The following is a 17,879-nucleotide window of genomic DNA, read 5'->3' on the forward strand; positions in this document are numbered from 1 at the left end:
AGATGGGCCAAATGTTTTTTATCTGCCGTCACATTCTATGTTTCTATGTTCTGGGGGAAGGCAGAACAAAGTGTTGGGCATGAGTGTAAAGAGATAGGTTAGAATGGTATATGGGTCATGGTTGTGTGTGGGGATAAGTGAAAAATGCTCTCTGCATTCTACATTGAAGAAAGTTTTCAATCTACCAGTAAACATTTTATTTCTAAACCTATCCCTTTCAGTTAGTAGAGTAACTATCTAAGAATCATATTTCCCATCTATCTTTTCCAATGCACGCATGATTCTATTGATGGTATATCTTACTGTGTTAGAGACTGGTGATGTCGCTATATTCCCTGGTGTTATTTTTCCCTAGGGTGGCCAATAGTCACTAGATATCGTTAACCCCCCAAAATGCATCTAATGTAACAAATGAAGAGAAAGTAAATAAAAAAGAAAACAAAAAAATGTGTAAAGCAATATGAAAAAAAAAGTTAAACGCATCAAAAAGACCAAACAGTAAAATGACTTTGCAGACATGGGCTGCAGTACACTCTCACTAGTATTAGCAGCAGCTGATTGATATGGGCACTTACACATTACATGCATTGCTGCCCACACCATGAACTCACACGCTGAGCTGCTTAGCTCTAATTCATAGGGACTGGGGATTATAGGTAAAAATAGTAATACCAAACAACAGTGACACCCTGCTGTATCTGAAACTAAACACAATATATAAGGTGCTTCTGATCATCATACACAATTGTATAGATGGTACTTGTATTTAAAGAAAGAAAGAGAGTAACATATATTTTACTTGGTATTATTGATCTTACAAGGGTTCTATAGATAATAGAATTCTTAAAGGACTGCAGTGGTCCAGTTATTTTAATCCTGCAGTGTAAGGTTTGTAGACCTTACAATGTTTCCTTTGCAGGATTTAATCCACCTCTAGCGGCTGTTTTCCTGACAGCCACTAGATCATGTCTCCCTCGAGATGGAGTATAACTCGGCAAAACTGGTCTGGGAATTAAATGCTGCTGATAGCAGAATTTGATTGGAGGAGTGCAGCATTTTGTTGCTCACGTTTAGTTCCAACCCTTTGTTTCTCTATGAGAAGCATTGCATTGGAGCAGATCACAGGTGATGTCAGCTTAGATGCTGGCATCACTAGATGCAGAGCAGGCAGCTGAATCAAAAGAGTATTTGAGCTGGAAATGAGTGGACAGTAGGGAACCTATAATCCCGAAATAATGATTGTTGTTTTTGGGGCTATAGGATCCCTTTAAGAAAATATGCCATAGGGGTTAGGAATAACAATTGTCATGTTCTGCTAACCTTGTTTTAGCTCCAGCATTCCATATATCCAAAGTTTTTATTCATTCCTATTGAAGTCCTTAATGTGTAAGGGGAGATGTGATGTTCATAAAAAGGAATACTCTATTGAAATAGTTTTTTTTTTAAAACAATCTAGTATACATACCCCCAATGATAACATGCATGCATATTTACTGCATGTTTTCTTTGGGGTATATGGAAAATAAAATCAGCTTGCAAAAGCTGCAGACCTGCTGTGTGCAGTCTTTGCAAGCCGTGCACTTTCTCTTCAATAGGGAACTGTCCAGTAAGAGCCATGACGATCGCACAAACATGCACATGATCACGGCTTTCCATTGCTTCTCAGCAAGCTGTCGCAAAGCTCTTTGAGAAGGGGGGATGCAGGTGCACTATATCCCAAAATGCCCACTATTTCGGTTAGCTCTGTGCAGCTAATGAAAGATGAATGATGTCTCCCTGGCTGACTGTGTGACAGCTGGTTAGGCATTTCAGCAAGGTTTTATGAAAATGCCCATTTCTATTGAAATCTGAACTTTTGTAAACTGTAAAAACATTGAAAGACTCCACAAACATAAAGTACTTCACCAAGCAGAAGTGCTTTATGTGTCTGAAGTGTCCCTTTACTCTCCCACATGGCCTCCCCAGAGTTCTGGAGGGAAGTTATATTATTGTTATTATTATTATTATCAGCAATTATATAGCACCAACATTTTCTGCAGCACTTCACAATTCTACAGTAGGGTTATTTAACAACAAGTAATCGAAAGAAAAAAAATAATGTTGACTGACACAAGAGGTGATAAAGGCCGTGTTCAAATGAACTTACAATCAAGGATGACATCACAGTATCCCAGTGTGGCTTCATTTGAGTGCAAAGAAAATCATTTGAGTGCTCCATTCCATTGATGCTCTTCAAAGTATTGTTGACATAGTTCTATCTCCCCAACTGTTCAACATAGTAAAGGAGGAGAGTATATTTAAAAGAAGAAAACCACAACAAGAGGTCTTAAATTAGAGGCGCAAAGGTTTAAAAATAATATTAGGAAGTATTACTTTACTGAGAGGGTAGAGGACGCATGTAATAGCCTTCCAGCTGAAGAGGTAGAGGTTAACACAGTGAAGGAGTTTAACCCCTTAAGGACACATGACATGTCATGATTCCCTTTTATTCCAGAAGTTTGGTCCTTAAGGGGTTAAGCATGCGGGGAATAGGCATAAGGCTATCCTAACTATAAGATAAGGCCAGGGACTAATGAAAGTATTTAGAAAATTGGGCAGACTAGATGGAACAAATGGTTTTTATCTGCCGTCACATTGTATGTTTCTATGTTTGTGACAGTGTGGGTAAGCTCATTATCAAGTAAATAACAAATAATATGTAAATGAAAATACACATATACAGTTGGTTATCGCTAGAGCTAAAATGTGCACAGTGCAAAGTTAGCCCAACAATACTTGCACAAGAAACTTTAGAGTTTATATAACAAAGTGAGAATTCAAAGTGAATTTTTTTTTTTTTTTTAGACATTCTTTATTTATAATGGTTTTCAAAATAGGGAGGGAGACAGAATAAAGAAAAAGGGGGGGGGGGAGTAATTTATATTTCACAGAATACAGTACATTGTTAAACAATTTAAATGGCTATTCCAAGTACACAAGCAATATCTGTAATATCTGAACGATTGACATCGAGCCTGCCTGCACCTTTCCTGTGGGGGCGGAGTCCCGCCAAGGAGCGGGGCCCAAAGTGAATTTTAATCTTAAATTTAAAATAGCCAAACTGAAAAAAATGGAAAATGTCAGCTATGCTTCCAGTTTGGCTACTGTGGCCTTAAGTTGGACCTTCGCTTTGAATTTTCACTTTAGTAAATAACCCTGTTTAATGAGTTTAAATGGAGTAGGTAGACAGAGTCTTTGTAGCCCACTACCTGTCTCTAACAGTGAGCATCCATTCAATATCAATTCGATTCTCAGTATAAAATTGCGCTGACAGTTTGCATATGTTCCTCTAGATGGCGACATTCCTCATCTACATCTGTAAAGGCAGAAACACGTGGTGTATGCTCGGCTGCTTCCCAAGCACCGGCCACAGACGGCTCTGCTGCAGCACCCAGTGCAGAGACAGCTCCTCCTGAAGGATGGTGAATGGAGGATCTATGCAAAGCCAGCCGTGTCTCCCAGCTAGAGTGACCTACAGCTCCATTCCTGTAAGTGTCATGGACCAACACCCCAAGCAGTAACACACAGGGCATTTCCTGGGTGCTGTAGGCTGTGTAAATGCCAGTCAGTCAGTGATACTCAGCTGGGCTGTGAATTCATTTTCTGCATTGCAATCCCTCCTTGAACAACTGATCTTAGACTAGCATGTCTTATATGAATGTGCAACAATGTATTCCATCTGTAGAAGGCCTGGGTATTGGGTGGTTCTAGAATGCCACTGCTGATATATGTGGGTTTAATTAGATCACCTTCCTGGCTGGATTGCAAGGAGCAGAGGAAGGGACCCACCCTTAACCCTTTGCAGCATTAAGGTGGGCATCAATACATTTAAGTTGTAGCTGTCAAGACTGCTGATATATGCAGAGCCTGAATAATGTATCTGTCAGTGGTATTGATTGATTCATCAGCCAGATCATTGTGGATATATACAGGTTAGTCTTTTTTTCTGTGCCATAAGGCATTATTTAATAGTGATTATGTTCTGTATTGGGGGTGGCAGCCTTAATCAAGAGTTCAGAATAAAGCAGATTTGCAGCTGGTATTGCAGTGCACTTGAGGGTGTGGTGGTCTCCAGATAAAGAGGCACGTTTGCTTCAAACCAGCTATCCATCCCTTAGAATTAACAGGTCCTCCGTCTGCTGGTTTGATGTCACTTGTCAGATACTATATAGACATGGATATATTATTAGATTGGCGTTACAATGTTCCCCATTAGAAATGCCTCCTTACTGTTTTATTGTGTGCCCTATTGTTAGATACCTACATATGTATAAGGCTTTCACTGACACATGTAACTTACATTACCATATGTTGCTGAGCTAAATTGACGAATCATATATTTTACTCTTGTATATTGTATTTACTCCCAGGTTTTAGAAAATAAAACCGATTCACAAAGGATTTCCACCTAAGAACAATTTGCGGTGTTAAAGATATTTTGTCTAGTTCTTTGCTAGTTAGTTACACGTGTAATAGTTTAAATAAGATATAGGTGGTGGTACAGCCACTACCAATTTTCATGTGACTCGCTTGGCCTGATTACTTTTTATGTCCCTGTTGCTCTGGCAGGATTGAAGAGGCTCGTATTGTTTAAGAATATATTTACTTTCATGTCAAACCATGGCTGTTTTCGAAGTCTAATTCAGTCATAATTACTGCCAGGGGTACGTTCTATATCAACGGGAAACCACATAGATTAGTGGGTTCTAGCAGACACAGAGCCTTGTAAGTCAAGTATTACTGCCAGTGTATTTATTAATGAGTCGTAATAATTTTTTTTGCTAATTATGCCAATGTGACAGTAATATACATACCGGGTGTTCTTCCTACTTATTGTAGTAAGAAAACGTGTGCAATTACATTTCATTTATCGCAATTCCTAGATCATCATCTACGGCTCGTGTTGCATGACCCATTGGTACAGCTTTGTCTCGTGAACAGGTAGCTTGATGTTCTTGTCTAGAACTTCTGATATTTCAAATAATTTATGGTTTTGTCTCTGATGTCAAGTCCCCAAAAACTCAAATTAACTTACGGTAACCACTAAATGGCTTGTTGAAGATAGGGATGAAGTTGTAACCTATCGGTTTCCCCCCTCAGCATATAGCATTTTCCTTTAAGGCTTATTAAACATTTGTTTTGTCCAGTAATTATTTTTTTTCTATCTATATAGATCTAAGCAGTACAGTTATACAGGTAAAGATATAGAAAAGGTAACAAAAAAAATAGCTGCTTGCTGATAATTTAAATATCATTCCTATCAAGTCAAAGGATGTCAGAAGAAGGACAAATAAATATATACAGATGTGTTAATACCCTATGTAGTAACTATGCCAACAAATTATTTGAATATTCCATATCAAAATAGTATGCTGTCTATGCCATATATTACAGATTGTCTTAAAAATTTGCATTACCACTTTTTTTTTGTTCTGTTCCCATGCATTTTTTGCTTAAATACTTACCTCCTTCCTCCTTAAAGATGGTGGGAGGATTGATTTGTGCCCACCCCAATTACTCAACCCCTGACCCAACGAGATATCATATCCTGTTCAACACCATATACCTTTCAGATACACATATTTTGGAAAGAACAAGCACTTTAGTTGTTCTCCCCTGGCTGTTATTCATATAGACAGCATGAAACATTTGCTTTGATTTTCAATCAGGTCTAACAGTACACTGTGTTAACTTTAGATGTTTTTATCTCCTGCATGAGGCTGTTTGCAGGCTCTAGCAGACAATTAACAGAGCAGGAGATAAGAAATTCTACATTAAACACATTTTGCAATAAAGGAAGTTTAAACATTCGATCTCTCTTTAGAGAAAGTGTATATATAGGAAGGCTGTGTAAAGCTGTATAAACAAAGTCATTTAACTACTGAATGGCAGAGAATTAAGGAGTGAGAATGCAGGAGCATGATCTATACACCGAAACTTCTTCATTAACCCCTTAAGGACAGACGCAATTGTCCAAGTTCTGAACCAAAACAAAACCTAGAATTTGAGCTAAATGTCTATTAAGCCTTAATCTACCTCTTTCATATTAAGTGCACCAACACTTATATATCATTTTGATCAGGAGAAAAGGGTTTTCATTTCACATCATATATATATATATATATATATATATATATATATATATATCACAATGAATAAAAAAGTGTGAAAAACTAAGAAATGTTCTTATTTTCCAAATTCTGCATGGCATAATACTGTTAACTTTTACTTGCATGCTGCGAGGTCCCACATGTACAACAATACCCCCCCATGTACAGGTTTCATGATGTTTTGGAAAGTTACAGGGTCAAATATAGGGCATGCCAATTTCATTTTTTACACGTTGAAATTTGCCAGATTGGTTTGATCAGTATATATTGCCTTTGAGACCGCATGACAACCCAGGAATTCTGCCATCATGGCAAACCATTTGCAACAGTAGACAACCCAAGGTATTCAAAATGGGGTATGTCCAGTGTTTTTAAGTAGCCATTTAGTCACACACCTTACCTTTACAATACGTACAAATTTTGTGTTCATATTTGATTTTTGCATTTTTTACCCAAAAACTGCACTTTCACTGATGATATGTGTTTACTCCCCCATCCCCCTTCCTTAGCTTGAGTCTTTGTAGAAGGAGGAGGAGCCGGGGAGGAATCATATTCCCTGGTCCCCAGTGGGTGTAGACCATGTGCACTGGGTACGCACAGGACATCAGGCTGTACAGCCTTTGATCTCCCCACCGGCCACAGAACTCCCTCTATGGGCCGGAGGTCAGGTTACACCGGCTCTAAATGGGCCAGCCAGGAAGATCCTTTGATCTTCCCTGTCGGCCTCGGCCCATGGCCATCGCGGCCCACCAGGCATTTACCCGTTGGCCAGTCTGGGCCTGTTTACAGGCATATTTTTTTTAACTGACTTTCTGCTCAAGGGAAATATACTTGGCTGGAGTAAGGTAGGATGAACCTGAACAAATCTGTATAATTGTATGCTTTATGAGTTTTATGTGTGTGTGTGTTTTATGTGTTTTGAGCCATTTAGGTGTTCCATGTGGGTGGTTTAATTGGTGTGTTTGTAATGTGGTTAATGTAAAATGACTACATTTAACATACCCTTTGAAGATCGGTTGTATCTACATTGTCATTTACAAGGATTGGTTCTGTATACTGGCTGCCTGAGGTCACCATATATATTTTAACAATAAAGGGACACTCCAGACCTCTAAAGCCCGTTAGTTTTCTGAAGTGCCTTATGTGTGAAAAGTGTGTCCTCTTGTTTGCATTTCACAAAAAGGGACTGCACCTGTGGCTCTCTGACAAAAGTTTCAGCCCTCCCAAATCTACTGACTTCACTTTATCAAAAAATAAAAAAATTAAATAAGACTACAGCAGGAGAACTTGAAGCTTTAACTTTGTAGAGTTGGAAATGCTAATGTGCAGGCGTTATTTTTACATTTTTGAATGGTATTGCCTCTAAAATATCTTTTGGGGGACACTTTTCTTGTACAGTTTTCTGGTGGTTACAGCTTTGAGAAATTTGGGTTTAGGTAAGAGGTGTAGGACAGAACTTGCTACATATTGAGCATTTTGAATCCAGTGGAGGCTGGACGGTATGGGCAAGTGCAGCAGTGCCCCTCCAGAAAAAAATAAAATATCAAATCTATTGATGGGGTAAGGGCAAAACATTTTGTGTCTGTCATGATTATATCTGCCGTTTCCATACCTCTCCCCTTTATTAATGGCTGTAGATACTGCCAAGAGGCTGAGAAGCTAATCCTGTCAAGATTTAGACATTTATGGAAAAATACCCCTTCTCTGAGTATACATCCCTCAGACAGGCTTAGTCTGCTCTTAAGATTTCATGGGGCTGTCAGATCCTGGATGCCAAAAAAGACAGGCCTGTATTATGTCCTGTCTTCTAGGTCTGTCCTTGGGTAACAGCATCAGTAGCTGGAGTTGTAGCTCTGTAAGGTGGCTGTTGTTTCCCAAACACCTGTGTGTATGAATTTATGGTTCCGAACAGGGCCAGGGATTGAGAACATGAGTTTACGTCAAAGGGGTGAGTGTCCCACCATCGTTAAACATCACCAGCTACCACTACTGCAACTGACATGGCTCCTAGTCCTTACATATTATCTCTCTTCTTGCGTGGATGATATTGTGATTCGGAGTGAAATTATCAGTAAAACGTACCAGCTGATTTAATGGGTTTCCATGGTGATTGGCTGTGTTTTGAATACTGCACTACATCTCACAACAGGTTGATAAATCTCCACCCACCAAGACCATCCATTAGGTGTATAAATATGTCAACCTACTTACCAGCTTCTCAATTCAGGATATACATATCCTTAATGATCATACTTTACTGGACACACGGTATTGGCATTAAACATGCTTCCTGTAAGGATGAGACAAGAAGGAGATCAATTAGTTACAGTGGTGATTCTATAACAGCTATCTTTAGTAATGAATTGATCCTTTGGAAGTAGGTAACTGCTGTATACTTTTTGCCTGACAGCACATTAGCTTTATTTTGTGTCTAATAAAAATCTCTGCATCAGCAAGAAAATGAACTGAGGTTGGCAAATATTTGTTGAAGATACAGGTAGATTGACGATTGGAGCTTAAAGGGTAACTTCAAGCCTTTTTTGTGTAAAATAGAATAATGCCCTATTGGCATTTTTTTATCGGTCCCCCAAAATAAAAGCTCAAAGAGTGTTTTAAATGTAAGGTTTACTTGCCTTAATCCAGCGCTGGGAGAAAACATGCCTGGGGATTATAGGCACCCATACTACTTAAAGGGACACTATAGTCACCTGAACAACTTTAGCTTAATGAAGCAGTTTTGGTGTATAGAACATGCCCCTGCAGCCTCACTGCTCAATCCTCTGCCATTTAGGAGTTAAATCCCTTTGTTTATGAACCCTAGTCACACCTCCCTGCATGTGACTTGCACAGCCTTCCATAAACACTTCCTGTAAAGAGAGCCCTATTTAGGCTTTTTTTATTGCAAGTTCTGTTTAATTAAGATTTTCTTATCCCCTGCTATGTTAATAGCTTGCTAGACCCTGCAAGAGCCTCCTGTATGTGATTAAAGTTCAATTTAGAGATTGAGATACAATTATTTAAGGAAAATTACATCTGTTTGAAAGGGAAACCAGTTTTTTTTGTTTCATGCAGGCTTTGTCAATCATAGCCAGGGGAGGTGTGGCTAGGGCTGCATAAACAGAAACAAAGTGATTTAACTCCTAAATGACAGTGAATTGAGCAGTGAAATTGCAGGGGAATGATCTATACACTAAAACTGCTTTATTTAGCTAAAGTAATTTAGGTGACTATAGTGTTCCTTTAATCTCATTGAAGTGGTCTTGGTGCAGTTTCCTTAGAGAAACTGTTTACATTAATGGGTTAAGAATGCCTCCAGTGGCCATCTACCAGACAGAAACTAGAGGTGCTTTCTGTAGTTTCACAGAGTGTGACGCTGTTAAATGATGCTGGACTTTCTTCCGCTTTGCCTGTCAAGGGTCTTAAAGTGTTAGGAATACAGCTTTGTATCCGTAACACATAGTGTCCCTTTAACCCCTTAAGGACCAAACTTCTGGAATAAAAGGGAATCATGACATGTCAGACATGTCATGTGTCCTTAAGGGGTTAAACAAAATTGCGGCGAGGATAGAGAGAAGGGAGGGCTTTTATCAGTGTAAGAGGGAGGGGAGACAGAACCTGCAAGGGAGAAGCTGTTACTTCTGTCACCATTGTAATTTTTGTGCACAGAATTCACATTAGGCAGTCTGGAACAGAGTTCTGTGCTGCCAATGTTGTGTGCTGGAGTTAACTTGCCCACAGCAAACAATTGAATATATCCCTGGATGTGCTGTGTTTTAAGCTGAAACACTGCACGTCCAGTCTCCTACCACCATGACAACTTCACAAAGCAGAAGTGGTCATAGTGGTTGGAGTAATCCTTTAACTTGCACATGTAGGGTCTGTTCATATTTTCTTTGAATGCAAGCCTTGTGGCCAAGAACTTATATGTGTGCGAGCTGTGCTTTTAATACCCCCTTATTGTTCTTATTTTTGAAAGACAGATTGATTATCTTTGCTGGTAAGCAGCTCACTGCAGTATGTAGCATTCATTTACTGAAAGTGGAACATCAAGGCATTTATTTTGAGATTTCTTATGAATTAATAGCTTTTATCCCCAAATAAACTTAGATAATGAAGATATCCTCTAATATTAGCAGACCAAACAGAGATATTACATGGTTATTCAGCAAAGTGTGGTTTGTCAGATGTCCAAATCGAATTTCAAATTTAAGTCCAAAATAGTTGAATTGGAAAAAAAAAATCTTCATTCTATATATATGCTTCCAGTTTGGCTATTTTGAATTCCCAGCATTGCTCACTTCACTAAATAACCCTGATGGCGGCAAGTTTTATAAATAAGGGGAAACCAACTGAACTGAAAAAATAGCCTTGAAGAATATTTTGAATATGGCTATTTGCACATTAAATGTGTGCTTTAATAAATAACACTATTTTTTTTTTTATTAGATAGGTGCACAAAATGAGAATAGCATGAATGAGATTTTAGCCAAATTTATATGCACCAAATAAGTTCAGTTACTTTGGCTGGATAAATAGAATTCCCTGCCATTTCTCCACAATTCCAAATTCATTGAACAAACCCCATTGAGTTTCACAGCAGGCATTGAATTGTATATGCACATAACTTCTGCCCATTAAAGAGTTAAGGCTCCTGCTTAGCTGTAGGGTGAATTGCTGTCAGGTGTGTTAAAGAAGGCGACAGTGGTTGGATTTCAAGATGTCATTTGAACAGCCATGGAAGGATTTCAAGGGTAGGTGTAATACAAGCTACAAAAAAGTAAGGGTTATTAAGATTTGTTCTAAGACCTGGTACAAACTGTTACTGTTCTATTATTTATTTTTTCTGTTACTTTCTTAATAGTGTCATAGATATATCTTTAGTCGTGTATATGCTTTAGGTATTCGGTCAAAATATCCTTCTGTACAGATTACTTTCTGTTTTGCAGTTCCGGCCTAAAGTTTGCAAATTATTTTTTAATTTTTTTTCTGGTTAGTAAATACATCCCAATGCTGACAATTTGTCAGAAATAACAATGAATTATGATACATTAATCAAACTGCTAAAATAACTTTTCCTGGCTATTTTATATTTTACTATAGCCCTACATTTTGTTTGTGATCACACTATTTAGGAAATAAAGTCATTGATATGTAGTTGCTTATTCTGGTGAATTTCTGCATCAGAATAAAAAAAACAAAAAACAACATATTTTGCGCCAGAAATGAGGTGAGTAGACAGAGGTCGGTGCAATAAAAGGGAATTTAAGGTCCTGAAAATACAATTTTTTTTATTCAGGACTAGGTTCTAGAGATCCTTTTTTTTTTTTTTTTTGCCTTTCCTCTGTACTGTGCACCATTTTCTTTGCTGACTCGTTAAAGCTGTAGCGTGAATTGCTGCTTTGGCAAGTCATTGATTTATTTTTAATTGGAATCCTATTGTGTTTTGAAGCTGTATAACCAGTATGTAAACTCCATCTGTGTGAGATGTCCAGTATTCTTATACAGGTTTGTTTTTAACACGTGTATGTCCGTGGCGTTCTATATAAAACTCGTTAACAGACAGCAGTATGCTGTTTAACGTGTTTCTGTAGTTGAGCCTAAAGACCTCTCCCATCCCACTCCCATTTGTGCTGCAGAAAAAGGAAAGCAGCTTCATGACTCTGAAACAGTATTTCGATTTGTGTCATCAAATGAATATTTTTATTCCCTTTTTTTAAATATGTACTTGCTGCTTTTGCTAGAATTCCAACCAGCCCATTACAGAAGTAACTACTGATTCTGAGAACTCTAACTCTGTAGGCTAATTCCATGTTTTTTTATTGTTCTTACTAAACAGAATCTTCTCTGCTGCTGGAGGATAATTTTAGTTTCCTTGATTCTGATTGGATGACCTCCCCCGCCCCCTTTTTTTTTTGGTCCTGCTAAAACAGATATAATAGATGTTCCGCCATTCTCACTCCGCCTCCTCCGCTACACACACGCATTAGGCCTTCCCCACAGGAAGCACTGAATCAATGCTTTCCTAAGGAGTTTTTCTAGATGCTAGTTGTCCTCATGCAAAGTGTGGGGATGTCAAGCTTTGTTTGACAGAGTTAAACTCTGTGAAACAGCAGGAAGCGCTTCTAGTGGCTGTCTCTGTCCACTACAGGCAGTCGTAATCCTCTAAAACTGCAATGTTTTACATTGCCGGGTAAAGGGGACTGGGACACTGCACCCAGACTGCTTCAATAAGAAGTGGTGTGGGTGTCTATAGTGTCCCTTTAATTAAAGGGACACTGTAGTCACCAGAACAACTACAGCTTAATGTAGGTTTTTCTGGTGAGTGTAATCCTTCCCTGAAGGCATTTTCATGCAAACACTGCCTTTTCAGAGAAAAGACACTGTTTACATTGCTCCCTAGGGCACTGGCCACTCCTCAGATCACTACTAGAGCTTCCTGGGGCAGTGCTGCTCAATATGCACTCACATTCAGCATCTCCACACTCTGCATGGAGATGCTGAACTTTTCTCATAGAGATTCATTGAATCAATGTGTCTCTGAGGAGGTGCTGATTGTCCAAGCCGGTGTCTGGCCCTGCCTCCTTGCCGATTTCTCTATGGGAAAGCATTGGATAGGGTCTTAGCAGTGATATGTAAATGGAAAATATATTTTATTCCCTTGAGGCAATAGCGTGTCTGTAAATATATTTGTAATAGTTTTTTTACTGGCCTTTGCATTCAGACAGCCACTATTAGTGATAAGAGTTGGTCTGTACACAAACAGATCTCACTGATAACACCCACTATGTCAAGCAACATATTTGATGTTATGGGTGCAAAATTAGTCTACCGTGCTGTGAAAAAAAAAAATTAGATCCAAAGACTAGATTTCACAGACCGTCTCAAGTGGTGGTTCGATGGATTGAAAAAGTATAGTGTCCAGAGACTGAGTGCTTCCCTTATATACAGTTTTGGATGTGTAATGAGGAAGGGAGACTGTCATTTCAATGTTCCAGCTGAGGGGTTTGTGTTTACCGTGCCAGGAATATTATTATTATTATATTATATATTTTTTTTAAGGTATAAACTGCATCCATATATCGGTACCAGAAAATCTTCATTACAGGTTACTCCAACATCCATGACCACTTCTGCTTTTAGAAGTGAAATGGAGGAAGCAATCTCTACGTGCAGCGTTTTAACTTAAACGCTGTTTACACAATGATATCTTCACTATTGGTGTAATTGCAGACCAAGCACATGCGACTTAGGCTAAAAAACAGAGGTGTGGAAGACTGTTCGACTAACCATTTTAGTCAACTACAATTTTTGAGATTTAGTTGACTAAAACAGTTCAGATGACTAAGTCAAAAGACTAATTAAAACTAAATTGAAATGTGCCTCCACAATTGGCACTGCACAGAGGGGCTGGGGAAGCTGCAAAAGAGACATACCAGGGTTTGGTAGAGAGACACCTAGAGGGGCTAGGAGGACACAAAGAGACACAGATGGTCTGGGGAAGGGGCAAAAGAGACAGATACAGGCTTTACCTAAACCCATTAGATTTTAGTCGTGTTGACTAAAGTCTACTGGAGATTGTTGACTAAAACTGAAGTGAACTGAACTGAACGGCTTTTTAGTCAAAAGACTATGACTAAAACTAAACTGAAATTATGACGCCAAAATTAACATTGGTGGAAGATATAGAAGAAAACTTGGCCCGGTGCTGGATTACATGTAAATTTTGTACTATTTTATTTTTTTAAGACTTTTCAAAAGGAGAAAACCTAAAGGCACATATTGTAGAAGACTAATATTAGCAAAATATAAGGAGAGAATAAGCTGATTGTTGTGACCATTAAAGCTGTCCCTTTAAATTGAAACATTACACTTTTTTTCTTTAAAATAAAGAAAAATCCAAGGGCCATTATTTGTAGTTTAGGACAGTCCATGTTTGCCAGGCTGAGGAGGAGGAAGAAGATAACTGAAACACCAGCTTGCTGGGTAGCACCCACCATTGCAGAGTGTGTTTGGGAGACAGTGGGTGATATATTATCCAGGCTGCAAAGAGAATGCTTTCCTTACAAATTACCAGGTAAAATATTCTGACTCTGTGGGTGTATAGACACATCTATAATAATTCCATTGATGTACTCTCTGTATTTTATTGTGTGTATTCCCTGGTGGAACTAATGTAGAGAGGTGCAAGATTTATTTTATTTGTCTTGTTCCCTCCTCCAACACAAGGGGTGAAAATAAAATGGAGATTCTCAACTGTTGTACATCTCTCACGATTCTTTGCCAGCTGGGGACCTACCATTTGCCCATCCTTGCATGGCTGACTTGTGCGTAGTACTGGCATTTAAAGGCAAGAGTTGGTGTTTTTAATGTAGGGTTTTATATATATATATATATCTCCACCCCCACTGGTGACAGCCAGTTTCCTACACAGCACCACACATCGCATATTCATTATCCACTCCTTCTCCTCCCTCCCTCGGAAGTCTAGTGGCTGCATTTTGAAGATCCCGCATGGGCTGCGGTGACTTGTCTAGAGGCTCCAGGTAGTCTTTGTGGCCCTGCCTCCCTTTATTGAGGTCTGGTGCGGGCTGGAGGGCCCGAGGTATTAGCAGTACAGTCTGAGTGGGGGAATTATCAGCCCTGTCTGTTCAATCCAAGGAGCAGAGGCAGGCATACCTCCTTCTACATTTGTTTTTATAACTACGAGATGCCGGTTAGTAGGTTGTGTTAAAGGTACACTTAGTAACCCAATTTCCATTTTAAATGTATTTATAACCCCTTAAGGACACATGACATGTGTGACATGTCATGATTCCCTTTTATTCCAGAAGTTTGGTCCTTAAGGGGTTAAATAACACATGTTCGTAGTAATCATTGTTTTGTCACCGTTGGCTAAGCAGATGTGTATGTAAAGAAAGGGAAATTAAAATTTAAGGCCAGAGTAGCTGAGCTGAAAACATAAATAACATAGAGAATTTTTCTAGTTTGGCTATTTTTACCTTTTTTATATTTGAAATTCACCTTGAATTATCCCTTTAGTGAATAACCCTGTTTATAATATCGATTAATTGTTTCAGCCCAACATACTGGCTGTCTGCTGTTGTCAGTAAGACTGAGGGAACGTTCAGTGTGAGTGCATGGTTCACCCTGCTTGCTAATGGAATTCAGTTAAACCTTCACTTTTAGAACTGCTTCAGCTCATTTGAGGTTGTTATGGGGTCAGGAGTATACATCATTCAGGGGATAAACCACTTTCCATTGTTGTAACCCAGAAGAGGGTCCTCCAGCGTTTGCACCACTCCCCCCTGCTTCTTTCCTTTTGTCCACCTATACTCTTTAAGGGAGCTCAAAAAAAAAAAAAATGATTGCACCAGGACCCACTCCTCATTAGTTCAGCCACAGAATAGAAACACCTGTAGCTGACTGCCTTTTCTCTCTCTCTCTCTCTGTCCGTAATGCATGGAAAGGTACAGGGGAAAAAAGTGTTTGCAAAAATTGCGCCAAATATTCACTGAAAACTAGATGCTAAAGTGTTGGCAATGCTTTGATAAATCTCCCTCAAAGTATCTCTTAACTTTTTAAATTTATTTATTTTTATACAAGTGTTGGCAAGTATATCGCACATATTCTACAGAGCCTCGGTTTTCCTTTCTGAGGACTTTCTTTCTGAGCCTGCTTTGAGGAACGATCGATGGCTTGCTTGCATTGGACGAAGCCTGCATTAATCCCTTTTAGAAAGATCCGTAATGTGGTGTAGCTGTGTTCTCTCTGCTTGAGAGATTAGTGCGAGGAATAAGGTGTCATACTGTCCTGATTAGCTCAGTGGTTGTACAAGTATTGTTCATTCACAAAACCCTCAAGCATAAGAGACTTAGCCTGTCACACAGGGACTTAACCCCCACCCCGTGATCTCCTACAGTAATCGCCATAGACTTAGTGTTAATTTAATAACACTGGATTTTAAGGAAAATGGTTGCTGCAGCCTTTGGAGTTATAGCACATCCTGCTTATGTAGAACACGGCACAAAGTTCTATGATCTGTTTTTATTAAAGTAATATTTCTTGTAACAGAGTTTTCCTCCTGTCCTCAAAGTCCCTTCAAAGCTTAGCTGTCCAGCTTCTGTCTTCAAAAGCCCTTAAAAAGTCAGGTTTTACATATAAAAAGTGTTGCTTTTGCCTTGTCAGGGACCAGGAACCAGACCGAGACAGAACTAGATGCAAAAACACCTTTATTAATAAATAAATAACCAAAAGCAAAGTCCAGGAATCAAGCAGGGGTCAGTCACCAGAGCGGGTAGTCAGACAAGCCAGGATCAGGAGCACGGAGAGCAGCGGAGTCAGGAACAAGGCCGGAGTCAGGAACCAGGAACAAACAGGAAACACAGGAACAAGGAGACTTCTGGGGAACAGGAAACCACGCAAGGGCAAGGAGGTTCTGGGATTTGCTGCTTAAATAGGCTGAACTGATTAGCAGCAGGGTCGATTACTACTCTCAGGTGAGTAACCGTGGCAACATACTGAAGGAGCTGATAGTAATTACAGCTGAAAACTCAGTCACTGAAACAGGAACAGAAACCCTGACATGCCTTTAATGTGACTTTTCTAATTCGCTCCTATTTATTCTTCTCTACACCTCCCTCACATGCAGTTCCAGGTGGGTGCCAGTAAGTAAGTTTTTAAACTAAAAACTCTTTGCAAGCCTTGCCCTTCTAACCCCGCGCACACTTTCTCAGAGACATTCCAATGCAGCTAAATGAGAATCTTTGCAAGGAATATGCTCTGAGTAATTACTATCTCTTGAGTTTAGTTTCACTGAGCTAAAGAAGCAGGAAGTAACATGACCTGCTGTCTGATTGAAAGCCAGGGTAATATAGCCAGGTTAATTTATAAAACGGCCAATTTCTATTGAAATCTGCACTTTTTGTAAAATTAAAAAAGGGAGGCACACTTCACACAAAACCTTGTGTGTTTTAGGAGTGGGGTCTGTTGTGTCCTTGTTAATATATATTAAAAGAAAATTTAAGAGGATTACTTCTCTAATTTCCTGAAAAGTGACAGTTCCCCTGGAAACTATAGAAAAGTGAACATGCCTGATGAAATAAAGTGGATCTTTCACTTTCAGGGATTGCTGCATATTTTGCAAAGACCCCCGCAAGTGACATCTCATGTTGGGATCCGACTGCCGCTTTGTTCATTGAAGCTGTCCCTTGTAGCCTCCGCCATTTTCTTCCTACCAGTAGCTCCATCAGTGCTGTAGTTTTGCACATTTACAACGATACAACGCTGAGGTCTATGGAGGATCGCATCTCGCTATGCGCAAGACACACAGTTATTACTTTTGACAGCTGCTGGGATTGTACAAAACCTATTGCCAGAGCTGCCTTTTAGCAGCTTTTGTTAAACTTGGGCATTACCATAAGACAAGGGAGAGACTACTTTGTCTTATAGTATCTTTGGATAGCACTTACATTTTAATTAATTTTGAATGCAGTCCATATTAGTATTTCATATAGATTTTATCTTAATGAAATACTTTTTTTTTTTTTTTTCTTTCAATGTTTCGTTTTTATTGAATTTTAGCGAATAAGAAGAAAGCACATTGAGAATAGAGGGGTACAAAAAGGAAAAAGGGAGGGGGAAAACAATCACCATTTGTACATACATCATAGGCTTTTAGTACATAGAGAGGTTGTGCAGTACGCGATGTACAATAGAGTAGTGGCAGCATAT

At 39.1% G+C, this 17,879-nt stretch overlaps 1 protein-coding gene across 10 annotated transcripts in view; it reads left to right on the top strand.

Moving 5' to 3' along the window:
• Positions 1 to 3,417: 3,417 nt before the first annotated feature.
• The window catches only part of JAKMIP1 (janus kinase and microtubule interacting protein 1), a 132,151-nt gene continuing 117,689 nt past the window's right edge, over positions 3,418 to 17,879 (top strand). For 9 of the 10 annotated variants that reach the window (XM_063457757.1, XM_063457751.1, XM_063457754.1 and 6 more), the window contains exon 1: positions 3,418 to 3,527. The gene's annotated coding sequence lies outside the window, so the exon portion shown is untranslated. Of the gene's footprint in view, positions 3,528 to 10,848; positions 10,901 to 17,879 lie in introns of those variants that run through there. The other variant, XM_063457752.1, reaches the window with a different exon arrangement.

This window comes from Pelobates fuscus, chromosome 6, assembly GCF_036172605.1.
Source record: "Pelobates fuscus isolate aPelFus1 chromosome 6, aPelFus1.pri, whole genome shotgun sequence".
Lineage (NCBI taxonomy): Eukaryota > Metazoa > Chordata > Amphibia > Anura > Pelobatidae > Pelobates > Pelobates fuscus.